The 24,820-nt window shown below is 36.7% G+C and overlaps 1 pseudogene; it reads right to left on the bottom strand.

Annotated features, from left to right (window-relative positions):
* Positions 1 to 24,214, bottom strand: part of LOC112401001 (ubiquitin-conjugating enzyme E2 Q1-like) — a 44,291-nt pseudogene extending 20,077 nt beyond the window's left edge.
* Between the last annotated feature and the right edge of the window lie 606 nt (positions 24,215 to 24,820).

Genomic DNA, 24,820 nt, shown 5'->3' with positions numbered 1-24,820 from the left:
GTTAGTTGGATTTTTGTTATTTGCTGCCCCAAAACTCTTGATGAATAAAGATTACCTCCATGAAATAATTTAATACCAACGCAAGAAAGCATGTGATTGTTACCAAAAGTCATGATGGATTATTGTAAAATGGAAAGACAAATTTGATAAATGTGTACTTTTGAGTCAGAAAAACTATCATGGAATGTTTGCCTGTAATGACCATGAGTTGTGCTGATTCTTAAAGTTTTCCTATCTCAAAGAAAATGAATAGTACGTGAAAGTAAACTCAAAACTTTTCCCACGTTCTATTTTTATGAAGGTTGAACTTACTGGATAATGAAGTTCTGTTTATGAAAATTACCTCTGCTATCATTATCCCTAGTAAATGTGTAATATGAGGTAATAGTGTATTTATGCTTTTCTCACAAAGTTTCTGGATTGGAAAAAGATCTTCTGAGCACAATACCTTTCCAGTTGTTCAATTCCCTTTACACATTACTGATAAATGTTTGCCAGGTCTGTTCCTAAGTTCCACTGGTAATGAGGAACTGGAATCAGTACACTTTATCTTCTAGCAGTACTGGACTTATGACAACTCTCTCCTTCTGTGGACTAGAAATATGTATTCTGTAGTTTCTTCCCATTGGTGTGAATTAGTATTGGAAATGTATAAAGATAGCTATTATTTCCTCCCTGACACTTTTTCAGTTTACTCATCCCCAGTTCTGAAGAGCAGTTTTATAGTAAAGTTTTATAAACCTTAGTCATTTGTGGGCTACCTTCGTGTTTTTTTCCATATCAACTAAACTATCATTTATTCAATAACTTATTAATGTGACTCCTCGTTTCACTTAAATAATTCTACCTCCCCCCAGGCAGTAATAGACATTAAATCACTAGTTTGATTCCTTAGTTATATTTTTCTAATAGGCATTATAATAAATAAATATTAAAATAAAAATATTCATGTTTAGCCTAAGTAATATGTGTAACACATATTGAGAAATACTGCATTAAATATATTCCTATAAAGATTTTGTGTGTCCTAAAACCTTTCTACTTTCTCTGCTGACTATGTTAAAGCCTCTTTTTCATTCTTCGTCTCCCTCCCTCCCTCCCTCCCTTCCTTTCTTTTGACAAAACAAATTAATCTTATTTACCATGAAGCTAAAAAATATGAGTTTGAATCTTTCAACTTGAAGAGAGCTCTCATTTCATGACTACAAATACGTAGGTTATTGTTTCTCTTAGCTACCATAGAAATATTCAGGTACCCTATACTTGTTGAAGCATGCATTCTTTAGGACTAAGTAAACATAGTTTTTTATTAAAAATTAAGAAGAAAAGTGAGATAATTTTTATCCATGTTATTTAAATTGATATAGGAATACCTCAGTTGGAAGGATAGCTGTTTTAATAATAGAAGTTCATCCTATTTTTAATAAATATAATAAGGTAGACATGGTTGTAATTATTTTCTAGGAAACAGTTATGGCTATATCAAGGAAATTAAATAAATCTTAATATAACATTTTCCAACATTTTTAAGAATCAAATCCTACATTTTAAAATAAGAAAATACGGTATAGATTATAGCCATTTTCATGTGTGAGATGGTTCCTTATTTCTTTTTCTTTAATCAAGCTTTTAGTCACTTCACATTGTCTGGCCAATTTTAGGTTTATGCCCATCAATGCTTGGCAGCCTCCAGCATGTCATAGTCTTGTTTTATGAAGACCCTAGACAACATTCAAACAGATTGTGTGATTCCAGAGAGGGCTGAAGGTGAGGTTTAAAAATGTCAGTAACTCAGATTTATTACACTTCAAGATGGAGGAGGAATAAGATGTGGAGATCACCTTCCTCCCCACAAACACATCAACAATACATCTACATGTGGAACAACTCCCAGAACACCTACTGAACACTGGCAGAAGACATCAGACTTCCCAAAAGGCAAGAAACTCCCAATGTACCTGGCTGTGTGGCTGAAGGGTCTTGGTGTTCCATCAGGGTGTCAGGCCAGAGCTTCCGAGTTGGGAGAGCCGAGTTCAGGACACTGCACCACCAGAGACCTCCCGGACCCATGTAATATCATGTGGCGAGAGCGCTCCCAGAGATCTCCATCTTAATGCTAAGACTGAGCTCCACTCAACGAACAGCAAGCTCCACTGCTGGACACCCCATGCCAAACAACTAGCAAGGCAGGAGCACAACCCTACCCATTAGCAGAGAGGCTGCCTAAAATCATACTAAGCTTACAGACACCCCAAGACACACCACTGGATGCAGTCCTGCTCACAAGAAAGACAAGATCCAGCCTCATCCATCAGAGCACAGGCACCAGTCCCCTTGGCTATGAAACCTACACAACCCACTGACCCAACCTTACCCACTGGGGCCAGACACCAAGAAAAATGGGAAATACGAACCTGCAGTCTGTGAAAAGAAGACCCCAAACACAGTAAGTTAAGCAAAATGAGAAGACAGAGAAATACGGAGCTGATGAAGGAGCAAAGTAAAAACCCACCAGACCAAACAAATGAAGAGGAAATATGCCGTATAACTGAAAAAGAATTCATAGAAATGATAGTAAAGATGATCCAAAATCTTGGAAATAGAACGGAGAAAATACAACAAATGTTTAACAAGGACCTAGAAGACCTAAGAGCAAACAATGATGAAAAACACAATAAATGAAATTAAAAATTCTCTACAAGGAATCAATAGCAGAACAACTGAGGGAGAAGAATGGATAAGTGACCTGGATGATGAAATAGTGGAAATAACTACCACAGAGCAGAATAAAGAAAAAAGAATGAAAAGAATTGAGGACAGACTCAGAGACCTCTGGGACAACAATAAATGCACCAACATTCGAATTATAGAGGTCCCAGAAGAAGAAGAAAATAAGAGAGGGACTGAGAAAATATTTGAAGAGATTATAGTTGAAAACTTCCCTAATGTGGGAAAGGAAATAGTCAATCAATGCCAGGAAGCGCATTCCAAGGAGAAACATGCCAAGACACATATTAATCAAACTATCAAAAATTAAATACAAAGAAAAAACATTAAAAGCAGCAACAGAAATGCAACAAATAAGAACAAAGGGAATCCCCATAAGGTAGACAGCTGATCTTTCAGCAGAAACTCTGCAAGCCAGAAGGCAGTGGCAGGACATATTTAAAGTGATGAAAGGGAAAAAACTGCAATCAAGATTACCCAGCAAAGATCTCATTCAAATCAACGGAGCAATTAAAACCTTTACAGACAGGCAAAAGCTAAGAAAATTCAGCACCACCAAACCAGCTTTATAACAAATGCTAAAGGAACTTCTATAGCAAAGATTGATAAAACTAAAATCTGGTTCTTTGAGAAGATAAACAAAATTGATAAACCATTAGCCAGACTCATCAAGAAAAAAAGGGAGGAGACTCAAATCAACAGAATTAGAAATGGAAAAGGAGAAGTAACAACTGACACTGCAGAAATACAAAGGATCATGAGCTATTACTACAAGCAACTATATGCCAATAAAATGGACAACGTGGAAGAAATGGACAAATTATTAGAAAAGCACAACCTTCCAAGACTGAGCCAGGAAGAAATAGAAAATATAAACAGACCAATCACAAGTACTGAAATTGAAACTCTGATTAAAAATCTTCCAACAAACAAAAGCCCAGGACCAGATGGTTTCACAGGCAAATTCTATCCAACACTTAGAGAAGAGCTAACACCTATCCATCTCAAATTCTTCAAAAATACAGTAGAGAGAGGAACACTCCCAAACTCATTCTATGAGGCCACCATCACCCTGATACAAAAACCAGACAAAGATGTCACAAAGATAGAAAACTACAGGCCAATATCACTGATGAACATAGATGCAAAAATCCTCAACAAAATACTGGCAAACAGAATTGAACAGCACATTAAAAAGATCATATACCATGATCAAGTGGGGTTTATCCCAGGAATGCAAGGATGCTTCAACATACACAAATTAATCAATGTGATAAATCATATTAACAAACTGAAGGAAAAAAACCATATGATCATCTCAATAGATGCAGCAAAGCTTTCGACAAAATTCAACACCCATTTATGATAAAAACCCTCCAGAAAGTGGGCATAGAGGGAACTTACTTCAACATAATAAAGGCTATATATGATAAAACCACAGCCTACATCATTCTCAATGGTGAGAAAGAGAAACCATTTCCACTAACATCAGAAACGAGACAAGGTTGCCCACTCTCATCACTCTTATTCAACATAGTTTTGGAAGTTTTAGCCACAGCAATTAGAGAAGAAAAATAAATAAAAGGAGTCCAAATAGGAAAAGAAGAAGTAAAGCTGCCACTGTTTGCAGATGACATGATACTATACATAGAGAATCCTAAAGACACTACCAGAAAACTACTAGAGCTAATCAATGAATTTGGTAAAGTAGCAGGATACAAAATTAATGCACAGAAATCTCTTGCATTCCTATAATGCTGAAAAATCTGAAAGAGAAATTAAGGAAACACTCCCATTTACCATTGTAACAAAAAAAATAAAATACCTAGGAATAAACCTACCCAAGGGGACAAAAGACCTATATGCAGAAAACTATAAGATACTGATAAAAGAAATTAAAGATGATGCAAACAGATGGAAAGTTATACTATGTTCTTGGATTGGAAGAATCAACATTGTGAAAATGACTCTATTACCCAAACAACCTACAATCCCTATCAAACTACCAATGGCATTTTCTACAGAAGTAAAACAAAATATTTCACAATTTGTATGGAAACACAAAAGACCCCGAACAGCCAAAGCAATCTTGAGAAAGAAAAACAGAGCTGGAGGAATCAGGCTCCCTGACTTCAGACTATACTACAAAGTTACAGCAATCAAGAAAGTATGGTACTGGCACAAAAACAGAAGTATAGATCAATGGAACAGGATAGAAAGCGCAGAGATAAACCCATGCACATATGGTCACCTTATCTTTGAAAAAGGAGGCAAAAATATGCAATGGAGAAAAGACACCCTCTTCAAAGTGGTGCTGGGAAAACTGAACAGCTACATGTAAAAGAATGAAATTAGAACATTCCCTAACACCATACACAAAAATAAACTCAAAATGGATTAAAGACCTAAACGTATGGCCAGACACTATCAAACTCTTAGAGGAAAACATTAAGAACATGTAGAATACTCTTTGGCATAAATCACAGAATGATCCTTTTTTTTTTTTTTGCAGTACGCGGGCCTCTCACTGCTGTGGCCTCTCCCGTTGCGGAGCACAGGCTCCGGATGCGCAGGCCCAGCGGCCACGGCTCACGGGCCCAGCCACTCCGCGGCATGTGGGATCTTCCCAGACCTGGGCACGAACCTGTGTCCCCTGCATCGGCAGGCGGACTCTCAACCACTGCGCCACCAGGGAAGCCCAGCATGATCCTTTTTGACCCACCTCCTAGAGAAATGGAAGTGAAAACAATAATAAACAAATGTGACCTAATGAAACTTAAAAGCTTTTGCACAGCAAAGGAAACCATAAGTAAGATAAAAGGGAACCCTCTTACACTGTTAGTGGGAATGTAAATTGATACAGCTACTATGGAGAACAGTATGGAGGTTCCTTATAAAACTAAAATTAGGGCTTCCCTGGTGGCACAGTGGTTGAGAGTCCGCCTGCTGATGCAGGGGACACGGGTTCATATCCTGGTCTGGGAAGATCCCACATGCCGCTGAGCGGCTCAGCCCGTAAGCCATGGCCACTGAGCCTGCGCATCCGGAGCCTGTGCTCTGCAATGGGAGAGGCCATAACAGTGAGAGGCCCGCATACCACAAAAAAACCCCAAAAAACAAAACAAAAAAAGAACTAAGAATAGAACTACCATACGACCCAGCAATCCCACTGCTGGGCATACACCCTGAGAAAACCATAATTCAAAAAGAGTCATGTACCACAATGTTCATTGCAGCACTATTTACAATAGCCAGGACATGGAAGCAACCTAAGTGTCCACTGACAGATGAATGGATAAAGAAGATGTGGCACATATATACAGTGGAATATTACTTGGCCATAAAAAGAAACAAAATTGAGTTATTTGTAGTGAAGTGGATGGACCTAGAGTCTGTCATACAGAGTGAAGTAAGTCAGAAAGAGAAAAACAAATACTGTATGCTAACACATATATATGGAATGTACAAGAAGAAAATGGTTCTGAAGAACCCAGGGGCAGGACTTGAATAAAGATGCAGACATAGAGAACAGATTTGAGGACACAGGGAGGGAGAAGGGTAAGCTGTATGAAGTGAGAGAGTAGCATTGAGATATATACACTACCTAATGTAAAATAGATAGGTAGTGGGAAGTAGCTGCATAGCACAGGGAGATCAGCTCGGTGCTTTGTCACCAGTTAGAGGGGTGGGATAGGGAAGGTGGGAGGGAGACACAAGAGGGAGGGGATATGGGGATAAATGTATACGTATAGCTGATTCACTCTGTTATACAGCAGAAACTAACATGACATTGTAAAACAATTATACTCCAATAAAGATGTTAAAAAAGATGTTAGTAACTCACACATGAACCTCTCTAAATCAACTCTCATTTCATTTGCAGAAAGACAGTTTTGAAACTTGATTTCTAAGGATTTAACAATAAGTAAGCTCACTGCTCTCAGGATCACATGAGATAGACTAGGGACATGCTCACATTAATATATCTTAACGTAATGTTTTTCAAACAAATATCACTGTATATTTTTAATGTCACATAAATGAGAAAAAATATCCTCTGATGTGAATTAATATACATGAATGCAAAGAAAGTCAACAGAAATTTACAGAGATTGATAAACTGGAATAAAGTAATGAAAACTTTAAAAAAATAGCTTTATATGAAAATTATAATATGTTCTTAAAATGAAGAGAAAGAAACTCACATAATTAAAAAGTGAACTAGTTTGGCTGCAGATATTTCAATCAGAAGGACACATTTTAGTAGATAAAATTATGTTAGATCCTCATGTATACTCATCTTGCAGGTTTGACTATTTGGATATATAATATATTGAGATGAAAATATTCAACGTATGTAGTTAAGATACATGGATTAGCCTCAAATTCAATTCCTTTCATCTAGACTTGTTGTGGGAGATAAATAAGTGATAACTATTCAAATGCTTGAGTAATGAGAATTCAAGTCAACAGTTTCTTTTGATACTACTTATTCTCCAAAAGCCCAATCGGGTCATGAAATTTCTAAACAAACCAAACAAAAAAAATTTATACGTTGCTTACGTGAGGGAAATCTCTGGACCTTTTGAAGATGTCAGTAATGTGCTTCATCGTGAGAAGCAGAATTCTTCAAATTGCACAATGTTTTTTATGGTTGTTATTTAAACATAAGCTTTTGGCTTAGGTTGACTCATGGGACAATCCCACCTCATCCTAATGGGTTTTATTTAAAGCAACACAGAGATTTTTTGGTTGAATCTTGCTGCTTTTTGTTGTTGTTGAATCTTGTTTTCATAGGTCTAGATCTCCCATTAAATCAGTTTCACAGTAGCTTCTTTGTACTGCTGAGAAATCATATATAAATTTTCCTCTCTGTTTTTATTTTTCTCTTCTATTTAAGTGAAGGATTTGTGAACCTTATTAAAATAGGATTTATCCATTCACTTCTGCTTTATTCAACTACCTGTGCTACTTTATGATATGGAAGTTGCTTAGTTGCTTTTATACTTTGGGTGCAAGTATCATATTTAAGATCATATAAAGATGTGGTAGGCCATTTGCTTGGTGTTCCATGGAATGAAATCTTTAAGAAACCAGAGATAAACACAATTGTTATCAGTTTAAGTTCTCTGCCAAGAAACAGAAAAAAGATTCTTGAATAAGAAAAAAATACTCTGAGCGGGTGATATCATGGTCTGTGATCCATATTTGTGCTGAATTAGATGTTGCTGATGGTCTAAATCAAACAATTTTTCAACAGATTTGAAATCTAATTTTTTTAATCATAAAGATTTGTTTACATTGATTTCTCTATATTCTTCTATTCAGTCATCCCAATGGTAATGATCTATATTTGGGAATCAAAGTTAAAAGTCAAAACATAAGCCAAGAAAAGAAAACAGGAGTAGGGAAATTTGCCTGTTACCTCATTAACTGATTATCTAACCATCCAAAGTTAAGGTTTAAATATTATTAAAATGGGATTAATTTTCCCCTCTTCTAAAACCACCTTCTTATCACAATCTATACTTAAATTGTGTTAATTTATATGTTGACCTCTGTAGAGGTGGTTGCCTGTCTGTTATAAAATAGGATTCATAAGGACAGATACTTTGTCTGTTGTGGACTCTACTATACCACTGGCATTTAGCACAGTACCTGGCACCCGGCAAATGTTTGTTACAGTTGAGTGCACAAATGGCTTAGGATAATGGTGCCATAAACCAGGCACTATCCGTGTTTGCAGACCATAACCCAAAGTCTTAGGTTGGACAGGCATTTAAAGCTCACCAGTCCAATTCCCAATGAAGAATTCTACACGTTGTGTAATTAAAATATTGTCATATGGATTTTGCTCTTTGGAGCAACAGAAACGAAGACACTACTGTAACTGCTTGAGACAACTATCATTGCTTCTGCTGTCTCCTATTGTTTTCTCTCTGACTAAAGCACCAGAATTTCATTCTGCTCACTCTCTTTTGAGTTCTCTGGTGTGATCCTCTAGTGTTTCAATGCTTGACTGTGAGAGAAAAGAGTCCTTGCTTTTAGATACACTACGTTGCTGGATTCAGTTAATACAGGTGACTGATTATGAAGTCCACTAGGTGATTAAGTCTGGCTGGAACCAGAAATGGAAAATCTTAAGAAAAACCTTTATCAGGGTTCCACAGTGGAGAAACACCAACTCTGAATGGCTTTACAATGTTACAAGTGTAGATAATAGAAACTAAAAACGTTATTAAAAGGAGTATAGAAGTTTTCCATTTCTATCAAGACATCTAAATTTCTGATTTCTTTGGCTCTCTGATTAGGAAAAAAGTACATCTTTACATATTTATATATAAAAGATACAAATAACAGTTTGACTATAAAGTTTCCAAAGTTATTTATAATTTAAAAAAAGCACTTGATAATGCAAATGCCCCTCTTATTGGTTTACTTTAAGAATGAGGAAGAAGTGAATGATTAGAGACGAATTCATTTTGAAAAGTCATCTACTTAAGATGACTCTGGAGGAGTAAACATAAGCTTCTTTAAAATAAGCATGACTATGAGACAACAAATAACAACAAACTAAAGTCTGAACACATTCACACTGAGAAAGAATTCTAGCCCCTGACGTGCAGCTAGAACCTGGTGTTGCTACAGGCTGATCTGATGCTCGCAGTCATGCCGCGGAGTTCCCCTGTTGAACATAAACTGACTTAGAGAACCTCAACATCAGACGCGGCAACCCCACGAGCACGATGGATCAAGACAAAAATAAGACCAGTGTGTAATCACGCTTGAACACGGACTAAACATGAACATTGTCTAAACCATGAAACACCAAACACTTCATTCTCCCATATGGTATGCGTGACTGTTGCTCTAGAGCTGAAGGATTTAGTCTTCCCTTCTTCTAGATAAGATTTATTAATACATCCATTCATAGAATTACCCCACCTCCTGAGAATATCCAGTCCAGACCAGAGCCCCACATCCTTAAACTCCCCCCCAGATCACTTAACATGATCCCAAATTCTTTAACAAGAATATAGTGTTTTCTAACACTCTCTTACTGAGTCATCCCATGGTTCCCATGGCAAGTGTTGTCTCTCACTGTTGTGGATAATAAACCTAACGTTCACCTACAGCTGTTAACACTGGGGGGCTTTGGCTGGAGAGCACTAGCAGCAGATAGGTGCCTTGGACACTTTTGGTACGATGGTGCTTGTGGTAAGGGTAGGAGTGAATAACCCGCTTACAGTTTTAACTGACACCATCTTCCTAGCTAACACTGGGAGGTGTTTGAGCCATTTGCACTGCCCAAGTGCTCTACACTTAAAGCATATCTAACGCATGTAAAGACAGATTTCTACAATAGTTAAAGCAGATTGTGTGTTACCTCCAAGGATTACTAGTTGTGCAGTTCACTCTTAACGGAGAGTCCTTTTAAATAACAAATTCTCCTAGTGCTTTTGAAGTGTGATTGATTATCAGAAATTTGATTTAAGAGAAACTTTTCATGAACACATTGAAAGCAGAATACAGCTGTAAGGGGAAATATTAGAACTTGTTGGTCTAGACAGTAATTCGATTTGCATTCATTTTTTAGTATCTAGATGCACTATTCTAAACTTAATTAAAGCCAACAGGGAAAAAATTCACTTGAAGAAAGGATGCTTCTTAAGGGCCCATGTGAAATATGAAAACACTTCTGATTTTTCAGACGAACATTTTATCACCTGAGGTAAAGAGAAAAATGCACTTTTTCTGTATTTCCCAGAGAATAAGTTGGCATAAAACATTTTTAGCAATTCAGTTTTTAAAGATAAACAATTCCTATTTTCTTTCCTATGTATCTTAGTTCTTTTTCAATGTTATGTAACAATAAGACACTCTTCACAGCAGATGCCTTGTATGAATGAAACTGGCTTTAAAAAATTCTATTAGATCTTGCTTTACAAGGATTTTATTGGAAATATGTATATATTTTTAATATTGCTGAAAAAGCTTCATTGCTATAAAATGGTTTCCTTTCAAATTGTTGCCATTGTTTCTGACAGAAGCTCACCAGCCAGAAAGAGCCACATTTCTGCTCTTTTCTGCTATAATATACCTGATGAAGAAGTGAATTCTCATGGAATCTATGCAAAACTTGGTCACTGGATTTCATTCATCGTATGGATGGCGAAATACAATGTTTTAAAATTTTAATCGCAATTTCTACCTGCCTTTACTGTCACAAAAATAACCATACAGTTCATCTGAGTGAGCCTTTAAAATGTAAGAATAGAAATGGCAAGGTGAACCTCTTAAGTTTCATTTCTATTTAAGGTCAATATTGTGTTCTGAGGAGGTGGCTGAAGGTAGTGGTGACTTGAAGAATACCTAGGATGGCAAAGGTGCATGGAAGTAGCTGGTACATGGTGCACAAATGCCTTGGGGGGAAGCATAACTTGGTTCACGTATGCAATCGTTTGTGCCTTGAACTTCCTCTACCTTTATGTTCCCATTTTTTTCAGATAAATTTATTTATTTAAAAGTGATTTAAACTAATGATTTAAATAAAGTAATTTAACCAGTGATTTAAACTAGTCATGCTAGAACATCTGGAGATTATCATTACCAGTTTTTTATTTCATCTTGATACTTTTAATCTTAGTTTTGAAGAACATAGATTTTTTAAAAATTAATTAATTTATTTAATTTTGACTGCATTGGGTCTTCGTTGCTACACGTGGGCTTTCTCTAGTTGTGGCGAGCAGGGGCTACTCTTCACTGTGGTGTATGGGCTTCTCGTTGCAGTGGCTTCTCTTGTTGCGGAGCACAGGCTGTAGGCATGTGGGCTTCAGTAGTTGTGGCACTCAGGCTCAGCAGTTGTGCCTTGCGGGCTCTAGAGCGCAGGCTCAGTAGTGGCGCATGGGCTTAGTTGCTCCACGGCATGTGGGATCTCCCGGACCAGGGCTCGAACCTGTGTCCCCTGCATTGGCAGGCAGATTCTTAACCACTGCGCCACCAGAGAAGTCCTAGAACATGGATTCTTAAACTGCTGTTTGAAGATGAAGTCTTCAAATCAACTAGTCCAATGGTTACAACATCATTTTAGAGACAGAACCCATTATTCTGTTAAAGCTCATTTGACATCCCCAAATGTAAAATACATAACATCAGAACTTACGCATTATTTATATGTATTGAAGTAGGAGAAAGAGACATAAAGCTCTTCCTGCTCCAATATCCTGTTTATTCCCTCTCTCCTTCCCTAGCTGGGTAGTCACTGAGGCATTCTATGAAATTCCATGATCTTCAGAACGTGGGTAGGAAACTTCAGAGGATAAAGGTCTTCATTGTATCAGGGAAGTGATTCAGTTCTTTCAAGAAGAATTGAGTTTTTTGAGAGGCAACAGCCATTGAATGATAAAGATTGAACCCGAATACAAACACCTTCATTCCAAGCCTGGTTGTTTTCGATAAATCTTATTACACATTAGTGTAATTCTTTAATCATTAGGTCATTTTTAGAAAAATAAGGTGCATGTCAGAACAAATTGAAAAGTATTTCCATTTGAGTAGAAAAGAGAATTATGAGGATAATGATTTATACTCTTGTTCTTAAAATCTTCTATTATATTTCTTCTTGAAATTATAACTACAATTACTTTGAAACCAACATACAATCAGTTGCCTATATCATAGAATCTCCTTGTTGAGCAGACTTTGATATGGGACCATAAGAACAAGTTAAGATCTCATAAAATAAAATTTTTGCTTCATGTCTCACTCTAGCTACTACTAACATATTTAGTAAAGAAAATAATAAATTGGTGTCTTTGCACAGCTAGCTGCTTCTCATCCTTCAGGGACCAAGTTAAATTTCATTTCCTCAGAGAGGCCCTTCTGCAGGTTCTGCTTGTCATTTTCTACAATGACATTTGTTTACTTCCTATAAATGAAATAATCCAGATTTATCCTTTTTTTTTTTAAAGGGCTTCAAATGCTTGGCTTTTTAAAAAAATTAATTAATTAATTTTATTTATTTTTGGCTGTGTTGGGTCTTCATTTCTGTGCGAGGGCTTTCTCTAGTTGTGGCAAGCAGGGGCTACTCTTCATCGTGGTGCACGGGCCTCTCACTGTCGTGGCCTCTCTTGTTGCGGAGCACAGGCTCCAGATGCGCAGGCTCAGTAGTTGTCATTCATGGGCCTAGTTGCTCTGTGGCATGTGGGGTCTTCCCAGACCAGGGCTCGAACCTGTGTCCCCTGCATTAGCGGGCAGATTCTCAACCACTGTGCCACCAGGGGAGCCCCAGATTTATCCTTTTTGTATGTGCTTCCTTAGTATTTATCTTTCTGTACATCTGTACTGTAAACTCCATCATACCAGAGTTCATGTCTTTTGTTCTTGGTCATTTTTGTATCGTTAGCAACTAGTATATTTCCTGTCACATGGCAGGTCCTCAATACATAATTATTGAACAATAAATGAATATATTATATAGATGGCTAACTCATGTGTGTAAACTGATCATGTATAACACATTCTAAGATGCACATCACATATATTTATGTACATGCATTCCCAAACTGATACTCAATTTTGAAAAGTTAGAGTTGTACATGTTCCTACACTTGTTAGTGGCAATTTTTGGATGATATCTTGATGTGCATTTGTGGTGCTTATATTCACTTACAGAGTTCAGTGAACAAACTTCATGAGGAAATATTCAGCCATATGCTGCTTCAGAATTGCAGTAAGAGTGTGACTAATCTCTGCAGCTCTTTCTTTCAATAACTCTGAATTTCCAAATGGTTCAGTTACTTTCATTTTAGGTTTCATTTTTGGCTTTCTCTCCAATTACCGCAAAATTACAAGGAAAGATTGGACATAAATAGCATGTTTTCTATCCCTTGGGTACTTATAACTTTGAAAATAATAATGTACAAAAATTACTGGATTATGTTTAATAAACAGCTCAGAGTGTTCTAATCAATCAAGTAATCAATTTAGCATCTCTTTATTGAGACCCCATATGGGCAGCACTGTGATACAGACACATAAATATATAAACAAAGGTCCTTTCCTTTAGAGAATATAGTATCTATTAACGATAAATATCATCCTACAAACCAATTCATTAATTGCTTAAGCCAACTAGCACTAATTATGTGTATAATCAAGGTAACTGAAAAAATGAATGATCACTGTGTGCTGGAATAATGATGAAAGATTTAATGGAAGTTAGATTTAATCTTAACTTTGAGGGATGGGAAGTATTTGGAGAGGTCCTGGCCTTTTGGCTTTTTCAGGACCTGGTAAGGGTGGGTGGGAGCAATGCACAAAAGTTCAAGCTTCCAAGGTTAACGCAGACAAAGAGGGTTGGTTGAATATGGTAGACCCAGCATTCTGAGAAGGAGAGAGAAATGAATGGGTGTTTTTAGGATAAGAAAAGTTTATGGAAGACCTAAAATGTGAAACGGTCTCATGTAGTACATAATAGGGAAGCATCTTTTATCCCTAAGTAATTCAGTGATGGGATGCAAAATGTATTTTTAGAAAAATTAATGTGGCAGTGATACGCAGAACTTAAAATCAAAAATGGAGTTAGGGAGAGGAAAATAAAAATATACGCTTAACTATTTTCTCAATACGTTCTAGTTTTTTAAAAACACTCTTTAGTCATCCAAGACATAATTTCTGACTAGAACAATATACGAATCACTCACAGCTTAAATATGACAAGGTGTGTACTAAACAAATCCCAAATTGCAGATGTATAATTTAGAGATATTTTTGTTTATGAAGATGTATCCATTTAAGTACTTCTTACCTACAGTTATATTGAAACAAAACACTCATAGACATCTCTGTGACAGCTCTATGTAGATGAAATGTTTTCATTAGGTTTATAATAATAAACTAAACTCAGAACAAATTCATAGAGTGTGTTTAATGGTAGGAGATGAAATGAGAAGAAATTCATAACAATATCTCAGTAGCATTCAAATTGAACAGTAGATAGCAAGTGGGTGATTACCATTGATCTACTTCATATGCACGTACAACAGGTATTATCTTTAAACACCTCCAAAATTATGTTTCTTGCTGAAATCCACAATCAATAGCTTTAAAAATACTGAAGATTTGATGCCAGGGATGGAAAGCTGCTGGCAGCATCTGGGGCGTGTTGGGAGGAGAATGAGCATTTCCAAAGGTGACAAAAAACAGTTCAGTCAATTTGTTCTTGGATTTAATTCCAGGATTTAAATGTAATTTTTTTTTTTTTTTTTAAAAAAGCTACATTAGATTTAGCGACATCAACAGCTAGGATGATTTTATTCCCAGGATTAACCAGTTACCTATGTATCCAGCTGAGCAAACCAGAAACCCAGGACTCATTCTGGATGTGTTTTTTATTTGCACAGCCCGCATCCATTCCCTTATCAAGTGCTGTTGGTTTTACATATACCACTGTAATCAGTCAGCTTCTCATCGTCTCCACTGCCTCACCTTTGTCTGAAATAGGATCATGTCTTCTGTGATTATGTACCCTGCATTCATGCTGGCCCTTGTCTGGTCTGTTCACGACATAGCAGCCAGCATGATCTTTTCCATACCTCTCCCCATTCCCACATTTAAATATTTCCATGACTTCTTATTCTCAGGAAACAATCCAAATCCTTAACAGTGGCTAAAGGCCAAGTGTGTTATTATCACTGCCTGTCTCTGCAGACTCCCTGCTCACTACCCCCTCCCCTAGTCTTGTCCTAAGAGCCGTTCTCTTCCCCCACATGGGTTCTGTGCACATACTGTTTCTTATGTTCGGAAGGCCCTTCTGCCTCCTCTTTTCCTGCTTGACTATTATCCGTTCCTTGAAAATTAGCTTCAACATACTTCCTGAGGGAAGACTTCTGTGAACTCCTAGTTTAGAACAAATGATATTACGTGTTATATGATGTCCTAGGATCATGTTTCTTTTATTCAAATCACTCAACTTGTCTATAATTATAAACTTGTCAATGTGACTTTTCATTTTATTGACATTTTATTGATACATTTGTCTCCTGTACTATATTTTGTGTGCCATGAAAGCAGAGGTCATGGCTCCTTTCTCTTACCGTTTTATCCATAACACCGAGCAACATGTCTTGCACACAGTGGGTATCTGATCTGCTTTTACTCCCACATTTATGACTGGTACTTCTTAGATCCACTGACAAGTCCCTTAACCACGAGTCATTGTTTTCCAATCAATAAAATGGGTAGTAGCACTAAGTCCCATTTCTGTCAAAATGTTTTCCTTTTGACAGTATGTGCTTAAGCTAAATAGATGCAGTTTGACTCAGGAATTTCCCAAGACACTCTGACTCATGAATTCCACTCCTAGATATAAACCCAAAAGAAGTACATACCTATGTCCCCTAGTAAATATGTATAAGAAAATGTTCATTGCAGCATTATCATACTAGCTAAGTTCAGAAAACAGCCCAAATTTTCATCAAGTACAAAGTGAATAAATAAATCATGATGGATTCATGCAATGAAATATTGCCCACGATGAAAATGAAGAAAACAAAAGTGGATGCATCTCATGAGCATAACAATAAGCAAGAGAAGCCAAAAACAAAACAGTACATACTGTGTACTTCCAGTTACGTAAATTTGAAAAATATGCAAAACTAATAGGAGTTAGAATAATGATTAAATTTAAGGGGATACTGACCAGGAGGTGGTGTGGTAAGAGCTACTGAGGTGCTGGTAAAATTCTGTTTCTTGATCTGAATGGTAGTTACGTGGGGGTTTTTATTCTGCAGAAAAATTAATGAGTTTAAAATTCACCACTGTGTCCATTTTCTGTATGTTTGTTATACTTTACTAAAAAGTTTAATGTAAAAAAATCCATGATTATAGATAATTCCAAGTCCTAATATAATGGGTGAATATGAGAAAACAGGTTTTATCTAAGGTATGTGAGGATATTTATGAAGGTGTTAAAGTAATTTTCTCAAGAAAAGACTATATGAGATGTACAGATTAAGATACTTAAAAATAAACAAGTTATTGTTCTGGATGGAGTAAGCTATTTAAATTTTGAATCATTTCTATGTTGTTATACTATATTAACTAGAAAATGATAATTTATATTTTCAAGATATTAACTTATGTACATTCTCCTGATTGTTAACTGAGACAAATATTTTTATTGTTCTGCACTTAGACACTGGCTAAACTCTGTAATTATGGCCAACATTAAGTGAGCACTTATTATATGCCAGACATTGGGCCAAATACATTATATACAATATATTATTTAATCTCCATGACAACCATGTACACTTGGCACTATCATTTTCTTCAACTTAAAGAATGAGGAGGGACTTCCCTGGCGGTGCAGTGGTTAAGAATCCACCTGCCAGTGCAGGGGACATGGGCTTGATTCCTGCTCCAGGAAGATCCCACATGCTGCGGAGCAACTAAGCCCATGTGTCACAACAACTGAGCCTATGCTCTAGAGCCCCGCAAACCACAAATACTGAGCTTGTGCACTGCAACTACCGAAGCCCGCATGCTCTGAGGTACGCGTGCCGGAACTACTGAGCTTGCGTGCTGCAATTCCTGAAGCCTGCGTGCCTAGAGCCCGTGCTCTGCAATAAGAGAAGCCACCACAATGCAAAGCCCACGCACCGCAACGAAGAGTAGCTTCCACTCACTGCAACTAGAGAAAACCTGCGAGCAGCAACAAAGACCCAACGCAGCCAAAAATTATTAAATTTAAAAAAAAATGAATGAGGATGCTGAAGTTGAGAACTTAAATACCTTGAGGAAGGTGACAGAATGAATAAGTGATGGAGCACTGAATTTAACTGAAATTGAGGGTTCTAGTTCCAGTATCTTAACTGTTACTCTGGCTCTCAACAGATGCTGAATAAACTCATCAATATTTGTTTAATATAAGAAATAAACTGAAAATTTTTTGCATAGTTATATTTGTTAAAGACTTTCTTTCACTGCCTAAGAGATAGGCCCTTGAAATCTAAGTGTTTACATGACTAGACCACTTATGAATTTTAGGGATTTAAACTAATGTAATTTTTAGTTCAGCCAGAATAGAATAGCTAGAGCTGACAAGATCTTTAAGAATATGGGCAAAGCGAAGACAACCTATGGGATGGGAGAAAATATTGTATATGATGTGACCAAGAAGGGATTAATTTCCAAAGTATACAAACAGCTCATACAGTTTAATATCAGAAAAACAAACCTTCCAATCAAAATGTGGGAAGAAGACTTAAATAGACATTTCTCCATAGAAGACATATAGATGGCCAACAGACACATGAAAAGATGCTCAGTATCACTAATTATTAGAGAAATGCAAATCAAAACCACAATAAGGTATCACCTCACATGGGTTGGTGAAGCCACTATGGAGAACGGTATGGAGGTTCCTTAAAAAACTAAAAATAGAGTTACCATATGATCCACAGATCTCACTCCTGGGCATAAGTCCAGAGAAAACACTACCTTGAAAGATACATGTACCCTGGCGTTCACAGCAGCACTATTTACAATAGCCAAGACATGGAAGCAACCTAAATGTCCAATGACAGATGAATGGATAAAGAAGATGTGATATATATATATATATATATATATGCATATATATATATATGCAATGTATATATATGTATATATGTATATGGAATATTACTCAGCCAGAAAACAGAAAGAAATAATGCCATTTGCAGCAACACTGGTGGACCTAGAAATTATCATACTAAATGAAGTAAGTCAGATAGAGACAGATATTATATGATATCACTTATATGTGGAATCCAAAAAATGATACAAATGAACTTATTTACCAACAGAAATAGACTCACAGACATAGAAAATAAACTTATGGTTACCAAAGGGGAAAGATGGGAGAAGGGATAAATTTGGAATTTGGGATTAACAGATATACACTACTATATGTAAAACAGATAAGCAACAAGGTCCTTTTGTATAGCACAGGGAACTATATTCAATATCTTGTAATAACGTACAATGGAAAAGAACCTGTAAAAGAATATTATATGTAACTGAATCACTTTGCTGTACACCTGAAACACTGTAAATCAACAATACTTCAATAAAAAAAAATTTTTTTTAAAGAATTTAAAAAAGAATATGGGCAAAGCTATAAAAGAATCCCAATGTTTCTCTAAAAATGAGAAATAATATTTATCTGACTCGTGCTACTACATTTTATGAACAGAATAAGAAAATAAATTATATATTTGAATGAGTAAATATAATTTATCAAATTGCTAAATCTTAGTAGCCTGTTATAGAATTAATAACCTATTTTTCAGAGCAAGTATTTTATGTCTGTAAATGTACTCATTATATAAATTTTGGTATACTCCCACCAAATAACTTTTATAATGATACATCTGAAATATATAAAATAGTTAGTACTCTTCAATAATTTTTGCAAATGAAGCAAACTATTTAAAATCTCCATGTAATCTACAAATGATTAGGAGCATAAAAAGACACAGAGAGAATAAAACTGGATGCATTTGCAAAAGATTTGTTAGTTCTAACTTTATAATCAATCATATTTTTTATCCCAGAGAACATTCCAAAATGAAGTAAAATAATTTGTTAAGTTTTCAACTGTAAGAAGTTATTTATAACTGCTTGTATAAAAATAACTATAAAATATTTATTAGAAGGTGAAAACTGCCAACAGTGATAGTACAGTGATCTGTGTTGATATTAATGCAAAAATAATAGTAACTTTCTACTGAAAGTTTCCTCCGATTAAATAGGGGGAAAAAAATCACATGAGCTAAAATAGTTACAGATAATGCCTTGCAGGCACTGAAGACAATAACAGTTAATGTGACTTTCAGAAATAAATCTTGGGAATTCCCTGGCGGTCCAGCGGTTAGGACTCCTCGCTTTCACTGCTGAAGGTGAGGGTTCAGTCCCTTGTTGGGGAACTGAGATCCCACAGGCCAAGCTGTGCAGTGCAGCCAAAAAAAAAAAAAGAAACAAATCTCCTAATTCTGATTTTCTTTCAATTTGCTATTGATCCATAAGTCCCCTTGGATTTAATGAACAACCAGTATTCATGCTAATAATCAACATATTTCCATCATTATCTCTAAGAAGTGAACTAGCCCTATCGTCCTATCATTGCTAATAGAATATATCATATATGTGTGTATATATGTGTGTATATATATATATGTGTATATGCACACATATATCATACATTCTACTGAAAAATTATTTCAATATTTCCTTCACTACACTGATAAATCAGGAAGCTAAAAACTTCAAACAAAATGGCATTATTTTCATTATATTATAAGCTTGGTTTCATATCAGGACTGTTATTCAGATTCTTACTGTGGCAAAACACTTCAATGAAATTATCTTTACTTTCCTGGAACTCACTTCCCTGGGATTGATGATGTCTGCTGGATGGTAAATAAATTTCAATGACCATGAGTTAAGTGCACAAAGTAGATGCTTCAAGGATTCACTGAAGGGAAATTGGGACAAGTATTGCAATCCCTAAGGATGGGATGACTTATCATTCATCTGTCTCTCGGGATAGAGACGTAACAAAGAGACAGTGTGTTCTGCCTTCTCTTCTTCTTGTAGGTGTTTTGTCTGGAAATAATCACTGTTATTTGATTCAGCATCTGCTGTTAACATTAGAACTTAAAAATCTTGTCACTGGCTTCCTCATTCTGAGACCTAGCAGGAGGAAGCGAAACTCTTTCTCTTGTAATCCTTTAATAGAAGCTGAATGTAATAACTACAGTGATGCAGAGATGAGCAAAGTTAGGAGAGACTGCCTACAGAGACTCCCATTCTGGGTCTGGCCAGTTCCTTCTTTATTTATTGTGTGACGTCCGTGAGCTGGAGTCGACTTGAATAGAAGCGTCTTGGCCCTTATTATTCTTCCCGCTCACATAACTCTAACTCCTTTTGACCAGCTCATATCTGCCTATCTCTAGCTGATGCCCTTTTGCTCTGCTCATATTTCCAGGATCCCTTTTAGAAGAATGGCGCCCAAAGGCTCTCATTCACATCCTTGTTCACGGTATTGCCATTAGGCATAGAAGCTGCTTCCCTTGGAGGGGCTTGGGAATGGAGCCCCCCAGCTGACCCAGAGCCAATGACTACATGCACAGGAGATACAAAAGCTCAGCTATTTGCTTCCAGGCAAAAGAGATTTCCTATGCAATTTGCACTCCCTTGTGGAATCAGACTGTGGCTAGACATCACCTGAAACCACATCCTTACTTAGCTTCTTCCTTTCTCCGGAAAGGAAAGTGCTACTTTAATGAATTTCTAGAATGAGAATCCTCATCTCAGCCTTTCTTTTTTAGGGAATCTGACCTAAGATAATACATAAATTGTATTTGTATGTTTAAACCTAGTACAAATGGCATTTTGTCAGGAAATCTTTCACTAATCGCAGAGAAGGAAAAAACTGCTTTCTCTCTGGGAACGCTCTACATTGCTTAGAGCTTTTATTACTTCCTATCACTAATCAGAGCTATCAGTAATGTGGGTTTGCTCCTCACTAGAGTGGGTGCTCCTTGAGACTAGGAAATGGTTACAGCTGTGTCACGTTCACCTCTTCTACCTCTTTTTTTCATGCTGTAATAGGGAAGAACCTTTTGTATTCTATTACAAGTTAATCACTAAAGGGATGTTGCCTATAAGCTTAAATTATCCATAATTGCCCATATCTGGGAACCCTGCCTTCCAGGTAATGAGCATTAAGCTGAAATACCTTTGTTTAGCTCTCAGGGAACATCCTGACCAGACCCACCTGTGAATGACTGCAGGGAGGAAGAAATTAACACATCCCCTCTGGAGTCTGACCGGAACCAGGATATGTTTGACTTTACTCCCTCCTCCTTTAGTATACAAGAAGCCTGAATTCTGACTCAGGCAAGATGGTTCTTTGGGGGCACGAGCTCACCATCTCTTGGTTTGGCCTGTTGTGTGGCGAACAATATGAGCTTAGACTCAGTAACAGTGCATCTCAACCTCTTGGTCTCTTTGTCTCTCCTCCAGCCCCCACTGCCTTCCTTTTAGTTCCTCCAGCTCTTTTCTGATTCTAGACCTTTGTTCTTGCTATTCCTTGTGGCTGGCATGTTTTTCCCCTCTGCCTTTTTTACAAGCTGGTTCATACTTCAAGTCTCCCCTTAAAGTCACCCTCTGGCAGATGCATTTTTCCTGACCACCCTGTCCTATAGCTCCTGCCACACTGTTTTCTGTTATACTCATCTGTTTATTTTCTTCAGGTCTTTTCTATTAGTTTCCCACAGCTGTCTTAAAAAAGTACCACTAACTGGTGGCTTAAAACAACAGAAGTTTGTATTCTCATAGTTCTGGAACGTAGAAGTCACAAATCAAGTGATGGCAGGGCCAGGCTCTCTTCGAACAGTCAGGGGAGGACCCTTCCTTGACTCTTCCTAGATTCTGGAGGTTGTTGGCATTCTTTGACATTCCTTGGCAGGTGGGCACATCATTCCAATCTCTGTTCTGTCTTCGTATGACCTCATCTCTATGTGTCCATGTCTCTACCCAAACTTCCCTCTTTTTATAAAAGCAACAGTAGTATTGGATTTGGGGCCCACCCTGATTCAGTATGATTGAATTAGATGCAGCTTGATTAGAATGAGAACCCATTCAGGGGTTCTCAGCAAACATGAATTTTGGGGGACACTAGTCAACCCAGTACATCTTCTTAACGTTTAACACAATCTCTACTTTTGGGGATTAGTCTCCTGTTTGTTTCTTGTTTGTCTCTTGGCTGTGTCTGCTATGTTCACAGTTGTATCACCTGCTCCTAGATTGCGTACCAGACATATAGTAGGCACTCAGTAAATGCTGATTGAATGATTACAAGAAAGCATTTTTCAGGCACCAGTTGATTCCTAAATAAAACTTGTCATACTCACTAGTTATACATGCGATTAGTTGATAATTCAGTGCCTGCATTATAACAAATAACCTTCTGCAGGCATGAGTTTTGTCTACCTGCTTTTAGAGAAAGAACAGTTGTTTCAATCACAAAACACTGAAATTTAAGTGATGACTCATCAGCTTACTGATAAATATCATTAAAAAATCTGCATCTTTTGCTTGGAACTCAATGTTTCTTTGCTTGCATTAAATACACATATTTATATGTCTCTATAAACAATGGAATTTAACCAATAGAAGTTGGTTTAACCAATAGAAGTTGGTTTAACCAATAGAAGTAAAGGCAGCTCAAAACATCATAAAGGTCTGTATTCTGGATAAGTTATCAGACATGTGATTTGTTAGTTGCCCATAATCTACATATTCAGTCTGAGTATGAACTTTTTTGGAGAATGTATCTTCTTTCAACACGGAGAACGATTTCATAAATAGACAAGGGCTGTAATTTGCAAAAACAATGAGATGTATTCAGAAGCTCAATGGGGCTGGTGCTAATGAGGGAAAAAACAAACATAAACAAAAACCTTTGCATATAAATGATGTTTCAGCTGTTAATTTAAATTAACTTGATGGGATTCAATATATGGTACCACTAGCCTCCAACTTTTAGTTTTTTTAAACAATTCTAAGCCCAAAGGGTATATTCAAGTTAGTACCATCAAGGTCACTGGGTATATACAACACAGAATTAGTTGCATAAAACACATGGATTCAATCCACAGAGCCCAGAGACCTATTGCAAGAGTGTTTGTTGGTACTTGCAAGTAATGGTAGAGCTGTGCAGCTATAGAACCGGGAGTGTAGCTGTGTGACCATTAACAAGTCATATAACCTGTTTATAACTCAGTTTCCTCTTTTATAAACTGGAAATAATCATAGTACTTCCCCATAGGGTTGTTGTGAGGATTTAACAGGTTACTACCTGTAAAATGCTCAAAGCAGTGCCTAGTAATCAGAGCTCATATGAAGCTATTGTGATCATTATATGGTAATAATGATAAATAACATCAGAAGTTATTTTCAAGAGTGCAAACATTTTTTATCTTGAGGCAGGATAGGTTTCGAATGTCCATCTGGATAAGACCTTTCTTTTGCTTATTTTTCTTTTTTCCACAACTAATTAACTTATTTTTTTCCATTTAGTGAGCATGACTTCAGATCTTTAGTTTCAGTTTTAGCCTTTGGTAAATAATGGTTTTAACTGAGTGGCAAGGGTGAAGAATAACTGTTTCCCTTCCTGGTGTACAACTATCAAGAATTTGGGGTTTCTCAGGTTTACCATGGGGCATCAATGGACTAGCAAATGACATGATAAGACCTGGAAGACAAATGTGAAGTTCCAGATCTGTGAATGGATGTGCCAATGTAAGATAAATATGATTCGAGGTGAGTACATTTAGGAAGTTCTAAATTTGTAGCTTCCTAACCTTTGCGAAAAGCTTGTGTAGTGGGGGTTGGCAGCCAGATTTAGATTTAGTCTGCAATGCATCTTGACCATGATGGCATGGGATAGCTTCACTCTAACGTTTGCTGGTCAACAGTGTGTCCTCAATGGTATTACTCTGAGAACCCACAACTACTGTGCAAGGGGCTTGGGGGCAAGGGAGAAAACATCGTACAGTGTATTCAGTTCTGTTCTCTCCGTCTGGAGCTAGCCTACAGGTTGATTATATTTTAATACTTTTCACATAATATTAGAATGGCACACATTGTCATCGTTTTGATGGGAAGTTTCACTAATCTGGCAGCTATCGTGTTTTTACTCCTTGTATTTTTCCCTTTCAGTTCTATTCTTTTCAGCTACAAAGATGAAGTGTTTAATACTAAATGTGGGGGGAAAATAATCATTTTTTATCTATTTTTTCCTCCCACCCATTGCTTTTCTTTCAAAAATATTTTTGTACTTCCTTTTGCTTCTATTTTCATGACAATATATTGCATCTAATCTCTTCCTGCTGTCTTACATTGTTTGTCATTAAATCATCTGAGATTTGCTCCCAAGAGCACATTTATTTATTTTATGGCATTCGCTTCCAATAGCAATTTGTTACATTTATCCATTCCATTGTTAAACAGTTCTTATTAATGAGAGATTCTTAAACTT

Source organism: Neophocaena asiaeorientalis, unplaced genomic scaffold (genome assembly GCF_003031525.2).
Source record: "Neophocaena asiaeorientalis asiaeorientalis breed wild unplaced genomic scaffold, Neophocaena_asiaeorientalis_V1.1 scaffold130, whole genome shotgun sequence".
NCBI lineage: Eukaryota > Metazoa > Chordata > Mammalia > Artiodactyla > Phocoenidae > Neophocaena > Neophocaena asiaeorientalis.
This window is presented reverse-complemented; position numbering and strand designations above follow the sequence as displayed.